General features: G+C 41.1%; 1 protein-coding gene across 6 annotated transcripts in view; it reads left to right on the top strand.

Annotated features, from left to right (window-relative positions):
• Positions 1 to 17,966, top strand: part of astn1 (astrotactin 1) — a 418,066-nt gene that overhangs the window by 265,691 nt on the left and 134,409 nt on the right. The gene's annotated exons all lie outside the window — the stretch shown is intronic.

A 17,966-nucleotide genomic window follows, 5' to 3' on the forward strand; every position in this document is an offset into this window, starting at 1 on the left:
GCAGTAAATTGGGCACGGCCCCTCAGACACTACGTTAGTGGCTCCATTATTACTGACAGTGCCGACACATCAGTGGGCTGAACGGAGATGATATGTGGGTGGTGGCAGTGGCAGACTGAAGAAAACTAAACCCAAAACACTCATTCGCCATCTTTGCCAGCTCAGCTGCCTGTTACACTCTGCTGATCTCCGGTCAGTTAAGCTGGTCTGAGGTCTGTGCAGAGAGGACGTCTAATCAGACAACATAAGTGCAAACACCTGTAAAGGTCAGGCCTGTAAAAATGGAGCATCTTTTCAAGCTATGGCTCAAAAAAAGTAGCAAGAGGCACTTATTGGACTTGTAGTATAATATAGTCTTAGCAGTTTTTATTCCTCACCTCAGTCTGACTAAATCAGTATGGGATGTCTCCAAATTCAGTGCAAAATGAAAAATTCGCTGACAGCTGAAGACTTCAAATTGAAGCAGGTCATTAAAGTTTTCCATGACTAAATGCTTTCAAACACCGGAAGCGTGACGGTAACCTTGACCATGAGTTCTACATTGATGCAATGCCGGGTGTCACATAGTTGCTGCTTCTTTGGAGCTGTGCTGACACAAACTGCATAAAGAAGAAAGCCTCTTGCTGACTGAGGTAATGAAATGTCAATAACGCTGCAGGCAATATATAGATACATTAACTGCATAGTCTACACGCACACACACACACGAACACACACACACTGCTTCAAATAATCACAAACTCCAGTCTTATTTCTGTAGATATACATAGAAGAATCCACAGTGTCTTCTGCATATTAAATATTAAATTGATGCTGTGCAGACTTACCTCAGTACTGAACTTCTGGTGTTCTGATCCCACCTCTGTCACCTCCAACACCACAGTACCACACACGGTCACATCAATCAACCCAATTTTCTCGACCGACGGCTTCCTCCAGGACAATCCAGTGTGTTGACACCGACGAGCAAACAGACCATTTGTCCTGTGCAACATGGCCCCTCTGCTGCCCTGAGCTCCACCTGTAGTATTTACGACTTATTTTCCCATTTATAAACTCCTCTCTCTGTCCTTCTCTCTCTCTCTCTCTATCTCTTAGTCGTGTATTTACAGTAGAGAATGTGGTGTGTTTAACCCTCCGAGACCCTCGACCTTGCCCTCAGTTTCAAAACTAGGGTGAAGATATTAGTATCATATGAAAATAGGCATGCATTGGTAAGAGGGCTAAATGAAGCTACACATTTTGGAGAAAGAAAAACCGGCATGGCCATTTTCAAAGGGATCTCTTGGCCTCTGACCTCAAGATATGTGAATGAGAATGGGTTCTATGGGTTCTATGGGTACCCTTTACAGACATGTCCACTTTATGATAATCACATGCAGTTTATTTGAATATTTTTTAAACTAAGCAGTCTTGGAATTACATAAATTGGGTATGACTGGAAAGCTGAGACCAATATTAGTCCCCATAGTAGCCATGTCATTGTAGTGAGATCATTTTTTTAAACTTGACCTCACTGAATAAAATGACCTGTGGTGACCTCTAGGATAATCACAGCCTCATGAAACTTTACAACCACAAACTAGAAACCTAGGGCATTCAGAGGATGGATGGCTTTCTAGGTAGATTGACAATAAGGGGGTTTCTGAGCAGTTTACACAACAGAAGTGCTCGCCATCCAATCGCCGATAAAATGCAATTCTTGCAGAAATCTCCAAATGTCAAAAGTTTTTGATCCCAAATCACAGCATGGCTTTTTCTATGTTGTTCCTCAAGGTCTTGGAGTCTTAATGTGGTGTTTTGGAGGGATTATTGATAATTTTTATCAATTCTCAAGTGGTAAAAAAAGTTTAAATTTAGCACCAAATCTGTGTAACAAATGATATCAACCCAAGAATGCTGCTAAAACTTATTAGACATAAGTGAGCATGGGAATGGCCATCATATACTTCTTTCATAATGTTCTAAACCCTTATACACTTTCACAATTTATATTATTGATCCATTCATTTTATTTCTGACTTACGACTAAAACAACTTGAGCTGCTTCTCAAATTAATCTCCAGGTTCCCAGCTTTCAGATGATGTACACCACTTCTATTTGACATCTACTGTTGACCTGCTATCTCCCCCTAAAGACCCCCTGTACTCCCCTAAAAAAGACGAAAATGGGTCTATTGTGGGTCTCTAAGGGTTAATAATAAGAGGAAAAACAAATCCCCGGTGTTTTCTCTGTTTTGTCCGATCACAGCTGGAAACAGGTCAATCCAACCCGAATGGTTGTTCATTAAGTTTTAACGTCTTTAACTTTAAAAAACAAAAATCATTCATCATATAATTGTGGTTTTTGCTGTTTTTGTTTTTCTAATATTAAAAAGTAAATGTGTTTGATGTATTTTGATGAGAACCAGTCTTATCTTAGAATTGGCATTTCTTAAAAATAGCATTAATTTCACAGTGGATTTATAGAGTCTGGCAAACTGCAAGAGTTTATTGGACCCAGCCTACTCTTGCTTTCATTAACTAGGGATTATGCAAGCCCTGTCTGTGTACTGCGCTGGCTAGTATGCTCGTTCATTTACAATAGTGTGCGTGTGTGTGTGTGTGTGTGCTTTGAAGACATTTTCTCAACTTACAGAGTCTAGCTGGTCTGTGATTTAATGAGGGCGTGTGACAGAAATATCTTTCTCATAGAGAAAGAGAAAGAGAGAGAGAGAGAGATATCAAGGACAGTTGGAGAAATATCTTTAAAGTCAGCTGGGACGTCTTAGTGGTAAATCCATCACCGTCCCCAGTGTCTTCACAAATGTCTAAAAAGCAACAGCTTTGCCAGCTTTGTAATCTGCTTCCTGACTTGAGTCCATTTTAATTTGCAATCAAGGCACATTACTGAGCTGTGTTTGTGTGTTTGTGTGTTTGTGTGTGTGATGTTGCACATGCTGTCTCTCTGTATGGGATTTGTGTGTATCCACACACAAGTAAACCATGGTGATGTAATTGCTTCTTTTAGTTCTCATTGTAGCTAATGGTGATCACATATCAAAAGCAAACCCCCAACACTGATACACAGCTGCATGCTGTTCTCCTTTCAATACATAAGGATTATTAAAGCAAGACTACGCAAACTTTATAGAAGATATTCGTCCTGTTACAAATGGAAAGTTCAGTGACATGTTCATCCCTGAGTGGCACATAAGCTTTCTAACACAGTGGCTTTCAGCTAATGCATTAGCTAGACATTACCTACATTAGCTTTCTGGCACAGTGGCTTTCAGCTGATGTGATAGCTAGACATTACCTACTGCATTAGCTTTCTGGCAAATTATCTATCTAGCGTATGTGTTAGCTAGACATTACCACATCAGCTTTCTAATTTGTCCTTATCTTGAAACAAGAACATCAGTGTGTTCCAATCCACGTACTTCCTGAAGTACACTTCACTGTAGCGCACTCTGTGCACTCTGTACTTACTTGAGTAGTGCGTAAATTTCAACGGGTTAGGGTCGTCTCAAATCGAATACTCTGCGGCGCACTGACCGGAAATGACGATCGCAACTTTTCACCGCATCTCGCTTCCCGCCAAAATATCTTCTTCTTCTTCTTCTTCTTCGGGGTTTTACGGCAGCTGGTATCCTTTGTGTTGCGCTGCTGCCTCCTTCAGGTTTTACCCGTCAACTACCCGCCAAAATATCTGCCTGCTTTGTTGAAGAAAAAAATGAAAGCAGAGTGGAAATTACGTTTCCAACGTCATCGCCTACGCCTACGTGAAAATGCACCGGTATGTTTACGTATTGTATTGTTTTATTCTGTTATCTACGTATGTTTGAATAGTGGTCGTGGTCCCGCCCCTTCCGCCACGTAGCCAAGATGGCGACAATTGAGTGTGGAAAGTGTCCAGCATTCCACACTCAACGATTTGACCGTTTTGAGTATAACATCTGGGTACTTTGAGTGCACTGCATTTTGCCGTACTTCCCAGTGTGAACGCACTTATGCACTCAAAATAGTTAGTATAAGTACAGAAGTACGCGGATTGGAACACAGTGCATGTGTCTTGTCCTGCAACTTTGCTGAATGTGCTAATGTCGGTTTGCAGACTGGGTTTCTCTGCTAAAGTTAGTTTGTTTCTGTAGCTCTGTGCCCCTGCTCTGCTAGCTCAACTGTCAATCAAACACAGACAGCAGCACGCCCACTCAGAAGCTTGGAAGCTTTTTTTTTTATCACTTTGGCATGCTTTGTGACAGCAAAATGTTTGACTAATTTTGGTTTTAGATGGTCTAAGTTCTCAACATAATATATTCATAACATATTTGGGGGCGGCAGTGGCTCAGTCAGTGGGGACTTTGCTTGGGAATCTGAGTCGGTACAGACAGTAGCGCTTTAATATTACTTGAGGCCCCGGGGCTGTGGACGTTTTGGAGGCCTTTCTCTTCACAATATGTCACAGCATCTTTAATTTAGAACCCCCCTGTCAATGGACAGCAACAGATATTAAATGGATATTTATTCTAGCATATAGCATAGACCCTGGGATCCCAGCTCCAGACCTCCAGACCCCCTAACCTGCCCGTTCCCAGCTCTCTCTGCTCAAGCACATCTGAAACAGCTGATGCTCAGCCTTGATCTGTCAGTAAGGGCTGCAGGGATGCATCAAGTGTGTCCAAAACATAAAGCGATGAGTATGTTACTAACTACTATTGTCGTGTTATTGATTTATTTTCTCGTGGCCAATAAACCTATGACAATGGCAGCACTGCGTACGATAGATGGGCAACGGCGAAAACACCCGCAGTTTTATGGATTCACAGTGTATAGAAACATTTAAAACACAAGCAGCGAAAGTCTTCCTGTAGCCTACTTATTTGCCAACTACCTATCGTTAATTTGGCATTCAATTAGAGTGATGAATATGGTTTTGTGAGTGCTTATCATTGCGCATTACTAAACAACCAGTCCCGCCCCGTCATTCTAACAAAATGACTGGAATGACTCGCTCTCATCAGCGATGTTATGTCCTGATTTTGCAGGATGTGACTATTGAATCAATACATTAGGCTACAACACCTTTGCGCTCAGCCCCCCTCCCCGTACCGTGCGTCAGGATCCAGCTGCATTTTTTTTAAGCTTGCAATATTGCGCCATTGGGTACATGGTGTGGAATTGTAGTTGGTTAGGTCCCAGTTCAATTCTTGATCACTGCCATGGTGCTTTTGAGCAAGTCACTGAACCTCTAACTGCTCTGGGCGCTGTGCTATACGGCAGCCCCATAACTCTGACATCTCTTCACGACAATTTGGTGCATGTCCTGTATTTGTGTGTGTCTGTGTCTAAATGAATGGAAATAACAAGGGAGTGGGAAAAGAAAGAATTTCCCCAAGGGGATTAATAAAGTACTTCTTCTCATACACTTGGTCCCACAAACAGTGTGTCAAGTGACAAATTACTGGGAAGTGGATTCCACAAAGCAAGCAGGCAGATAGCTGGTAAACACTGTGTGACACCAGTTTAGTTTCATTTTCACTTCAGACAAAAGATAAAGCGCCCTGCGTGCAATTCAAAAGCATGTAGATTGAATGGAGGCAAGGCAAACAACAATAGTGATTACTTACACTCTCAAAAAAACTCAGAACATTTAATTTCCCACCTGTCAGAGGTGAGATAAAATTCTATGAATATAATAAAAAGCAATGAATAGGAGAAAGACATGATTTTAAAAAGCGGAGTTTGAAGTGTTTATCACCTGTCAGGTGATGCTTTCTTTTTCAAAATACAGGAAACCTTGAAAATGAGACCTAACGTGGAGCAATGAAACAAGCATAACCCACTGCTATAGATATAAATACAGCACATAAATCATGCGAAAGCCTTTACATTATATTATACACATACATTTCAACAAACGGAAGCACATCTGTGAATAACAAGGCTTTCCAAACACTTTGATATTAAGATTCCCCGGATAGATAAACATAGAAATCCATCTGATTAGTTATTATTGAACACGATCTGGCAACACGAACTTTGCAAGTGTTTACACTGCAGAGATTGAAATGTCTCATCACTACAACAAGCCATACAGTATGATTTATTTATTTCAAACTGGCACATAATGGAAAAACACATCTCTGCATGATGCGGTTGGGGAGGCTGTTACTGCGGTCTCCAGCGATTCTTTGGAAACACGTTTGAGAATTTGCATGTAGCATGAAGCTGAGGTGAAGTGGTTTTAGTATTCCGTGTCCTTTTTCCCTCTCAGCACGCGGCACGAATGAGCAACTTGACCCCGCTGTTCAACACATTCCTCGCTTAAACCCAGCAGTGATTAGACAGAAGACCTCACATACGCACCCGAAATGCAGACAAATTGGCAACTGGAATTAATTAGAGCGTGTTCCACATTCTGCGTGTAGATTGGAGGCATCGCTTGGCAGAAAGGAGCCTCCCGCTGTCTGGTTTGAATCCTGTAGACTGAGTGAGTGTAAACATGATACAAAATGTGTTTGAACAAGGTGGTTAACTAGTGGAGCCGTTTAGTGATCAACAAGAAAAGACTGGTTCTGGGAAACATCTAGTTATTACGTTATTAGTTGTTGTTTTTTTTCTGGTGATCTATTTTCTAAGTCTGATCTTAAATATTTTCTCTCCTGTGCTTATGACTTAAGAACAGGTGAAACATGTTTTTCACTTTCTAACTAGCAGGCTAACGTCAGTATAGCTTACACTAACGGCAGATTAGCGCAGATATAAATGCATTTCTAGCTAAGAAAGGCATGACAGTAATGTTACATAACTTCCTAACAGACAATATAGACCATTTTACAGTTGTGAACGTCCAGATGTGTCCCAGTTTATTTCCTGTTACGGTGTATGTGAGTGACATAAACAGGAAGACAGGAAGTAGACATAGACCCGAATTGTTGCCTAGCAATGCAATGCCGTTGAAACTGTCTATATGTACATTGTGTTTAGAGTGCACAGAGAAATTATAACTCACCTGGAAGAAAACCTGAATGCTTTTAATCCTATTTAGAACATGGGGTAGTGGTGCAATATGGTGGTTAAAATACATATTACAACAACAAACACTCAGAAAAAAAATTCTTCCAACTGTTTTCACTAAGAGAAAAAATAAAGTAACTTAGAAAAATCAGCCTAATAATAATAATATAAAAAAACCAGCCTAATAATAATAATAAAAAAACAATTAAAAAAATCACCTGTTTTCACACAGAGGCAAAAAAAAAAAAATTGAATAAACAGCCTCATTTTTTCTTCACCTGTTTTCACACAGGAAAAAAAAAACGTAGAAAGATTATCCTGGCAAACTATTTTTTTTCACCTGTTCTTAAATCGTAAACACAGGAGAGAAAACAATTTGGATCAGACTTAGAAAACAGATCACCAGAAAAAAAAACAAAAAAAAAACATAAAAACTTTCTTGCCCTTCATGGCTTCCGTAAGTTATAATACAGAGAACCAAATACAATTAGAGAAATATTTCCTTGTGAGCTATTGCACAGACAGACATTTTCTTTAGGCTGATTCATCAACTGTCACACTTTAAATGTATTAAAACATCATTTCACAGGCTTTTCAATCCATTTTGCATAATATAATTAGATTTTTGCAGCTCTTTACATAATCAGCATAGTTGGTGTGTGTCATAGTTGCAAATATTGCCAAGTCAGGGCCCCCACGCACAAATTCCTGCCATCCAGCACATCTAGTCGGGCCCTGTGCTTAAACTCCAATCTGTCATTTTGTTTCCCTTTTTACAACCATAGTTGAAAAGTGAAGTTTGTTTGTTGCAAGTGTCAGAGTTCTGCCCTGCAGTTAATCGTTGTGGATGCTTTTTAAAGTCGTTATTGGACCTCAGGTTAGATGACAAGCACTGGTCCAGTTTGTCAGTTTTAATATGTGAAAATTACTGTATGGAAAGATATTGATCCTGATCCGTTTTTGAAGCACAGTTCAGCATTTCAGACAATTCCTGTGCCAACCTTATATTTATGCGTGCATCCTGCTTTGAAGAAAGGATTGCACGGACAGCAAAAGTAACAAGAAGGTGCTATAAAGAAAGTGGATTATTACAATTCTGCTGGTTTCGCAGAGATTCATGGGATTGCTGAGGGTAATTTTTGTGTGGAAAATCCTCTATCTCTAAAAACAAGTGCAGATATGTGTAGGTATAGTAAAGGAACGCTGTAGTGGGGGAAGAGAACAGTTAATTAGCTTGCTAAAAGGTGATCAGAGATCTGTCTCTGTGGTCATTAAACCTGAACACGAACGTGGTGTTTACTGAGCTCCTAATGAGCCGTCTTTTTGTTTGCATTTTTTCTTTTCAGATTTCACTTTTAAGCACTTTTGCATATATGACCTAATAGAGTTTAATCACTGTGTTCCTGAGTAAATATTTTGACAGTAATTTTATTTAATGAGCTTTTTTTTTTTTAGCCATGATACAGACATGGCTCTACCACACACATTCTCACCCCCAACTCGTCAAATATCGGGGCTTGGTCAGCGCCCTTCGGCATCGGAGAATGACGCACGGGGTACCCCCCTTGTGGTGCTTTTGGAAGGACAAGGGACAGCGTGTCAATATAAGCTTGTTACATGCATAGTGTCCTTTCAAAATAAACTTCCATTTTCACAGGAAGTTAGGTTTAGGCAACACAACCACTTAGCTAGGGTTAGGAAACGGTCGTTGACGTTAACTTCACTGACTAGCGACTCACGGGACTGACGATACAGACGAGTCACGTGACCAAAGACTGACGTGACAAAATAAGTCAATGTTACTTTTTAGTTTCACACGGGACACAAACACCGGTCTTCTCGTTGAAAGTCTTGTGTTTGTTTCTTTCTATAGAAGAATGAATTGCCTGAATCTTCATGTTCCGCCAACATCAGGTCAAAGCACGTAAACAAGGGGTGACCCCGAATAGTCGGCTTTGACTGAGCCTGACTCGACTGCCAATCTCAGTCAAATTGTCGCAGTGGCGGGAAAATGTGGTTATTAATCAAAGGATCATTCCATCTGGGCTGTATGGAGGTGCTGAATGTCTGATTACATAGAATTGCTTGGTTTCTCCCAATAAATCCTGATATACAGCGTATTTTGGTGTAAATATCAGCCTGTTGATAATACTGTTAATATAAATTTGATGGAATATAATGACGGAAGTTTAATTTACAACCACGTCTATCGATCTCCTCCGCTCCGTTTCAGTACTACGGACAGCGCCGCACTTACACACAACAACAAACAAGGAGGTGGCGCCGGGCCAGAAGAAAATGGACGGAACACGTCCTATTATAGAATAAACTCTTATGCTAAGTCAAGAAGAGAAATTGTTTAATTGACCCTAAGCTAAGTCCTGCCCCCTTGCACGACGCCAGGTCCGACAACTATCCGGCCGTGCTCCATAGACTCTCATGTAATCGTTTCATATTTTGCACTATGCTACGCTAGCTGCTGAAGCTGCACATTCAGATTTCTGATTTCAGACGGACGCTTTCACTGAACTGTTTTGTGACGGAACATGCCTGTCAGTCACTCCCGGTCGCAGATTGTGTAATTACCCGTTGCTGTGGTAAGCCAGATGTTAATTGCATGTGCACGGATTGAATCAAATGCTCGTTTACATAAATGTAGCCCCCAATCTCTGTCACTCTGTCTGTACTCTGTTTCATGAATTCCTATATTAGTGAGACTACTTGTGAAATAATCAATGTCAACTTTACCCTGTCTTTTTGCATTGAAAAACTCAACTTCATCCCAAGTTCCTTTTTCCAATATTCAAGTTAAAAAGTGCAGGGTTTTCTGAGCACTGTCCTCTGGTTCACCCAAAACTCTAATCCTAGTCCTGCTACTGGTCATTTTGACAGATATTCTTATCTGCAGATGTAAATATTCAAAACTTGGTGTTGAACTGTCAAAACTCCAGCTTTGTTGCAGGAGGTCTGCTAATTAAACCGAGAACAAAACCTTTTTTCTTTTTTTTTTGCCCACGTGTTAAGTAATTTCGGGGGTGCAGATTGGCTCTTTAAGTATTCTAATTACCGCTCATATGGCGAAGGCTTCACGCTCCAGCAGCGTTTTTGTTGCTGAAGATTGAGATGGTCACGCATGAAAAATTGCTGAAGTTATAGAACGCGGTATAATGGATGAGTCACATGGAAATACGATGAGATAGTAGATTATGATGGTGTGTGTGTGTGTGTGTGTGTGTGTGTGTGTGTGTGTGTGTGTGTGTGTGTGTGTGTGTGTGTGTGTGTGTGTGTGTGTGTGTGTGTGTGTGTGTGTGTGTGTGTGTGTGTGGGTGGGTGGGTGGACGGCGGTACATTAAGCTGGTTCTGGTGATCCACAAAGCAAATGAAGAGTGATGACAACGCTGCTGCTCGGGAGGTTTCGTCGGTGTGTGTGAGAGTGTGTGTGAATGTGTGGTTGCTTTAGGCCGTTCCTACCTCCCTCGTTGCTCTTTACTTCTAGGTCTCTGCTCTCTTTCTGTGTGTTCAAAGTAGAGGAGAGGTGCTGTACTCCTTTATTTAAAAAAAAAAAAAAACTTTATATAATCTCGTATTGTTCTGTCCGTTTTTGTCACTGCTGCAAGTCGATAGTTTCCTGTTTCCACAAAATCTCTCCTCTTGCATTATTGAATAAAATGGACAAATTAGATTTCTACCCTGGGGACTGTGTGTGTGTGTGTGTGTGTGTGTGTGTGTGTGTGTGTGTGTGTGTGTGTGTGTGTGTGCGTGGACCAATTTGAGTTTTATTGAATGAGGTCATTTTTGGAGAGTGAGGACGTTTTGGCCGGTCCTCACTTTGGGACCTGCCCTGTCTCCTACAAAGTATGTTCCCATACAACTAAATTGCATTCACATTCATTTGTCTGTTACGTATCAGAAATACCTTTGTAAGTCTGCAAATGGCCGCATCGAGTGACGTAGTACAACGAGCGACGCGCAGAACAGATGATGTAATGTAATCTCTTACAAAAAAAACAGGTCTTCCCCCAGGAGACCAGTGTTCATGTGCTGTGTGAAACATAGTCATTTCTTGCATTTTCGTTTAGTTTTTACGTAGGGCTGTCACACGATTGTCCATAGTTAATCTTAAATAATCACAATTTTTTCATCTGTTCAAAATGTATCTTAAAGGAAGATTTGTCAAGTATTTAATACTCTTATCAACAAGGGAGTGGGCAAATATGTTTGCTTTATGCAAATGTTTGTCTATATTTATTATTGTAAATCAATTAACAACACAAAACAATGACAGATATTGTCCAGAAACCCTCACAGGTACTGCATTTAGCATAAAACAATATGCTCCAATCATAACATGGCAAACTGCAGCCCAACAGGCAACAACAGCTGTCAGTGTGTCAGTGTGCTGACTTGACTATGACTTGCCCCAAACTGCATGTGATTATCATAAAGTGGGCATGTCTGTAAAGGGGAGACTCGTGGGTACCCATAGAACCCATTTTCATTCACATATCTTGAGGTCAGAGGTCAAGGGACCCCTTTGAAAATGGCCATGCCAGTTTTTCCTTACCAAAATTTAGCAAAAGTTCCGAGCGTTATTTATCCTTCTTCTTGACAAGCTAGTATGACATGGTTGGTACCAATGGATTCCTCCTTAGGGTTTCTAGTTTGATTTGATACCAGTATCTTCACTCTAGCTTTAAAACTGAGCCCGCTACAACCTAAAAATCAGAAGTTGGGTGAATGCGTTCAAGAAATTAGTGGCATTTAAAAAAATTTGGACAGCACTAATTTAAAGTAGTTTTTAACTAACCCTAACCTTGTGTTGCCTGAACCTAACTAAGTAGTTTTGTTGCATTTCTGTTTTGTTTTGTTTCAATTTACAACGCTAACCACATGTTTAAAACTGTTTAAAACTGCGACTGTAATCCGTGAGAAAATATGTTTCACTCAATGCAGTTTAGTTGTCTGGGAACGTAATTTTGTGGAAGACAGGGTTGTTGGGACAGACCTCCAAAGGCCTGTTTGAGGGTTCAGACTTAAAGTTCAGGTTAGAATTAGGTTTAGGTAAGGGTTGGGTTGGGTTCAGGCATTTAGTTGTGACGGTTAAGGTCACGGTTAAGGGGCTAGGGAATGTATTATGTCAATGAGTGTCCTCACTTCATGACAGAAGTACAAGGTTGTGTGCGCGTGCCACCGAAAATAAGCCAAGGAGCCTCAAAGTGACGTGCCTAAATGCATGTGCGTCTGCATAACTTTGACACGCTCGCACACACCCGGTTTTATCCCGTCCCATGCTGCGTTGTGAGATAAGCCGAGGACAAGCGTGTCAGGTGTGTGCTTACATAGCAGATGGAACCGTGGAGGTAACTAACGTTTCATGTAGAAAAACACACATTCTATAAAATATATTCAAATGTATTCATAATGTAAAGCTGTGTTTCACAGCAAAGTTGGTTTTTTGTGCAGAGAAGCAAAAATCTATCCAAGAGTGAAATGTATAAAGACGCAGAGCATATGGCTGCTTTGTATCATCAACAGGGAATCTGCCTTGGCGTTTACACCATCATCCCTGTGGTGGAGGAAGATACACATTTTGGAAAGTTTGTCATCATATGCTAACAACAGGTCTGATGCTGCCAAAAACAGAACAGCGAATATGAATCATAATTGTGTCATTTCCCTGTCCTATGACAGTCAAATCAGATCTGGTAAGGTCTTTGGTTTAATAAGGTCGGGCTTTATGATCTGTGCTGTTTTGGTCCATGTAAAGTTTCAGTGTAGCCTGTGAGTTAGCGACAGCTGCCAGTTAGTCGTAAATTCAGGTTTAATAGAGGAGACATATTTTTTGTGATTATGGAGATAAACATAATCACAGATGTTAGTTAGTCCCATGATTCTCTTTTCATGTCCCCCTGTGGCTAATAAACAATGTCATTGTACTTGTTAAGTCTTTTATTGACAGAGTCTTATTAGCTGTCCATGTACATGTGAGTTTTTGGCATATGTCAAATACGTGGCATATTGTGCTGGCGAACAGAGGGAATGTTATTTATGTTGCCAGTTTTGAGAATCAGGAATCCTCTCAGTCCTTCTCGTTCTTCGCTGTTCCTCATTAGGACTCTGTAGGAGGCAACTTATCTTTCACCACTTGCGAGATCTAACTTATTGACTGATCCAATAAGACAACAGCTACCGTTCTTCACTGGAACAGAACCTTTATTGACAAAGTTTATTGGAAAAGCAAAGGCAGAATTAGTGACATTAATGATGGCTGCGTTTCATTTAGGTGAGTCAGCTCCTGTGCTTCCAGGGCTGTGGTATTGTTCATGCTCACTCACTGACGTGGCTTACTGGGACACTTAAAGGGGAACTACGCCCACTTTCAAAATTCATACATGTTATTCCTATGGTCTAAGACAGTCTGAAAAATATTAGTAAACATGAACAACTCTCTCCCACATCCAAAAACTAGAGTATGTAATAGGGTAGGGTATAAAGTGTGGAGCTGCTCCATAGACTCACTTGCTAGCTTGCTAAATTGTTAGCCTCTGTAGCTTCTAGACCCCGACAGTAACATTAATAACGTCGTTGCTTAGCAGCAGTGTTTTTCACAACTTAACCACTTTTCTGTTCGTCCTTCTGTCCGTTCGCGTGTCACACTTTAGTTTCCGGAGCAGAACTCGGGAAACTATTTAACTTTGGAACTTCAAATTTGGTATGATGGTGTGGTCTAGTTGTGCCTTTTTGGGGGTGAGCCATGCTCACTTTAACCTTGTTGATAAGTCCATCTTAACACCTCCGGTCCTTGAGAGTGAGTGACTACACATATTCAGAAAACAATTTTGTTTTCTTACGTGTTAAGCTTACGTGTTCAGAGAATTATTCTGTCTCCACTCAACGCTCGCCCTCAGAAACACGTTGTAAACACTATGTTTACTTATAGAAAAGGGGTATATATGCAAATGAACATCGTTCATTAACAATGTATGGCTAACCTCCGTGTTGCCAGCACCCAGAGGGGGGAACCCTGGGCGCCGGCAACCCATAGAGAAGCCAAACATCATTCATTAACAATGTATGGCTTACCTCCGTGTTGCCAGCACCCAGAGTGGGGAACCCTGGGCGCCGGCAATGCACAGGGAAGCCAAACATCGTTCATTTGCACATGCCACCCCCATTGCAACAATACAAAGCCTGTTGAAGCCTAATATTAGTTACACCTGGGCTTTTCCTTTCTATGACAAGTCAAAATGTTGGATGTGAAAAAGGTCTATAGGCATTTGTTTATTTATAATGTTCTCTCCTATACTGCAATCCAAGTAATCATTATACATTATCTTAATTATTATCTTTTTTTTATCTATTTGAACAAATGACCACTGTGTTGCTGCATTAAAATACCTTCTTTATAGATATCAGCATTGCAGTTATTAAACCTCATTAACTTTGGCGTGTGTTGACAGCTAATCAAGAAAGATAATAAAGTCAGTAATGCTTTATAGAAACGCTGGAAGTGTTTCCAGTCTGACAGGGATTCTACAGCCTGGCTGTTGTTACGGCTTCATCTCTGTGTTTGTTGTTGTGAAGTTGTGACAAATCATCTCCATGTGAGTGGCACAGTTTGACACTCTCCATAACTTGTCGAGTGAGCCACGAGATTCGTGAAAGAAATGAAGTGGGAAATTACCTCCGTTGTTTGTGTCGTGCTGTACATAACTGTGACGTTAAAAAAAGAAAAAAAAAACAGATGCAGGCAAAAGATAATGTTTAAAAAAAAGGGACAAAATCCGTTCTATCCACTCTCACTCATCAGCACTCTGCGGAGGGTTGCTAATTCAGCCGGCACGTGGAGGCAAAACATCTTGATTAGCATCTCTTGGCGAACTCAAGGTCCTGAGCTGAGGGCTTGTTTTATAGGTAAAGTGTATACATAATTCTGTAATTCATTTTTACCACACATATGCAAGCAAAAAAAAAAAAAAAAAGCTCCCCAGCAAGTGTGATGATAAAATCTGTTTGACTACAGTTAAATTTCATCCTCGCTGCTTCTTTGTTGCTGCAGCTGCGCCAGCGCCGCCATTGACACGCCGCGCTCCCGTGCAGCACCCGTATTTCTTTTTCATCAAAGCAAACGCGCCACTAACCGAGCTCTGGATTCTATATCACGGGGGTTAAGTGTGTGTGATTGGGATATAGAGCACTTAGTTTTGCAGCGGCCTTTCAATTAAAACACTAAATAAAACCAGCATCGCTAATCCTCACCATGTGGCGCCATTGAAAAGCAGAAAAAAAACGCGCACACACACACACACACACACACACATCGGTAAATTAACTTTCACTTCCATGTGTAAATTGAGGCAGCAATTAATTTGTTGATGAAAAAGCATTCATCTTTAATTATTTCTTGTTAGGGCTGGATGTGTCAGCCTCCTCCTGCAGAATGATGCTCACTATCTGGATTTTGCAGGAAATCAGCTTAAACCGAATAGATTTAGAACACAGAAGCTTCCACTATAACAAAGTCTACCCCTTCAGTACAAGCATGGTGTCATGCTACTAAATTGCCCCCTACAGGCCAAAAGCACCACAGCACCTTTTAGTAATAGAAAGAGTGTGACTGAATGTACTGTAACAGAGCCTGGGGGGGGGGCTCCGCCAAATCCATTTCAATGGAAATATGAATATTAATAAATAGAGCAGCAGCCTGAGACCTCCCCGTGCCCTCCCTCCCTCCTTTTGTTTGCTAACTGAGCTGTATCAGTCCCCCTAGTTTATTCTCGTGTCTAATTATCCCCACGGAACGCAATAAGAGCTCGAGACTCTCTACCATTCTATTCTTTTGTTTAATTACGTCTGAAGATGAGGAAGAGGAGAGAGAGGAGGGCACACACTCGTCTAGAGAGGAGGGCATTTGACTTCCCAGGGCTTTCCGTTTTGCATGCAGCCCACACTCTCAGTCTGAATCAGACATTTTTTTAATCAATTTTATTGGATAATGAATATTGCCGGTGTCCTGCAGGAACCTCATATATCTGAAATTGTACTTGTGGCTTTCAAAGACATGAGAAAATCCTGAACTAAATGGTTATGGTCTGCCTTCACGGGAATATAGTGGAAAGTAAACCCACTCAGAGTCAATTTACACACCTTTTTTTTTTGTGAAATAGTGATTTCATTATTTTGGACCAGCATAAATGTTTCTGACAGAGATTCACAGTATATATTATAGGTATATCAACTTGACATAAATCATAGGAGTCTGGACTCTGGACAATATTCCTCATTGTTTTGTGTTGTTAATTGATTTCCGATAATGTCAAATCCAGCGCTACATGTCCACCAAGTCCGGCAACTGGCCGTTCAAGCGGTGACATACCCCATTGTTGAATGCACCTGATTGGTTCCTGGTTCTCTGCTCGCCGTTTCAAACAGGAAATAACATGGCTATGTCACCGCTGAATCTCGTTTCATTTTAGAACTAGATCGCCTAGTTTGACAGCTTGGTTCCTGAGCTGAACGCGTCACGCTGGACGGGCTCATCATCAGTCTCTCAGTGACAGACGTTTGCATTCGCGGCTGCGGTCCAGCCAAAAATGTATGAGGCCATCTGATTTGTCTTGGCTGATTTTGGTCTGACTGTTGCTTAAAGGTTCCCTGTGGAGTTTTAGATAGATGGATAGATGGATACCTTATTCATCCCTAGGGGCATGTCACAACAGCAGTGCATACACGATGCATTTTGATGAGTAACACCGAGTGTAAATATAACTTTTTGCTTTTTAGTAACTCCACAGGCCTCCTTTAAAACAAGCAGCCGCAAGTTCTTCCGGATTTGTTTTGCCCTGGGTTTATCCCTCACAGGCTATAAACAGCCTGCCCTAACTTCTTGCTAGAGGTTGTATGGAGACTGAGGGCAAAGCCTGCAGACACTACTTAGGGCTGAAAAAAAGCACTACATCACTTCTGCATGATTCTTTTGTTTTTTTTCTGTTCGTGTGTGTGTGTGTGTGCCCCCACCTTTAAAACCAACCTACACCCTTGCAGTTATTTGTACAGTGACAGTGCACAGAGGGAATGGTGGTGCACTTCATGTGTATTTTTGTCGTGGAGCACCCCAGAGGGCAACGCAGGGGCAGGGTGCAATTAGTGGGAATCCATTACCATACATTATCATTGGGTTAGTTAGAGGCTAGTATTCAATCACATTGGCTCCTCTCAGCCTCCTCACCACGCACAGTGCACTGTTGACCTGCATAGAGCAACGCAGGTGGCGGGAAAATTAGTTAGTCTTGACGCACGTTTTGCCTTTAACAAATACTGTGATTTGAAAATTGCAGTAGGCCATATTGTGATTTCCTTCAAATTGTGATTAATTGTGCAGCCCTAGTGGGCGGCTCGGCCAGCGGGGATTTGGGCCCGGTTAGCAACAAGGGTGCAGTCCCTCACTGGCTTCCCACCAACAACTGCTACTTCACTACACGATACAAAGCCTATACTGGTACTGATATTTGTTTAAAAAATATGATAATGATAAATTGGCCGGTATTGAATTTCTTTACAAACCCATACCGTAAATAAATTTGCAGTTGAAAAATGAACTTGTCACTACTCTGACAAACTATAGAATGGCGACACTGCTTCAAAAAATATCTTTGGCATTTCTATACTCCGATTTCTTGTCATTTATCTGCTGACATACGCCGATACGGATATATAATATCCTATGCAATAAGCTAATACTGTCAGGTATATCTGATATATTGGACTGGCCAGCTTAACGGTCAGACTCTACTAGGAATGATTAGAGTTTGAATATGTAGTAAAGGCTTGTTTGATCCAGATGAAGTGCTGAATCTGTATGAATCTTTTACACTACAACTGTATGGTAACCGTTTATGTAATGTATCTCTGGGTGCGGCATATGTTTGTTTTGTCGGCGGCAAAACTGCATTTATTGTACCGCAAGT

This window comes from Sebastes fasciatus, chromosome 11 (genome assembly GCF_043250625.1).
Source record: "Sebastes fasciatus isolate fSebFas1 chromosome 11, fSebFas1.pri, whole genome shotgun sequence".
Lineage (NCBI taxonomy): Eukaryota > Metazoa > Chordata > Actinopteri > Perciformes > Sebastidae > Sebastes > Sebastes fasciatus.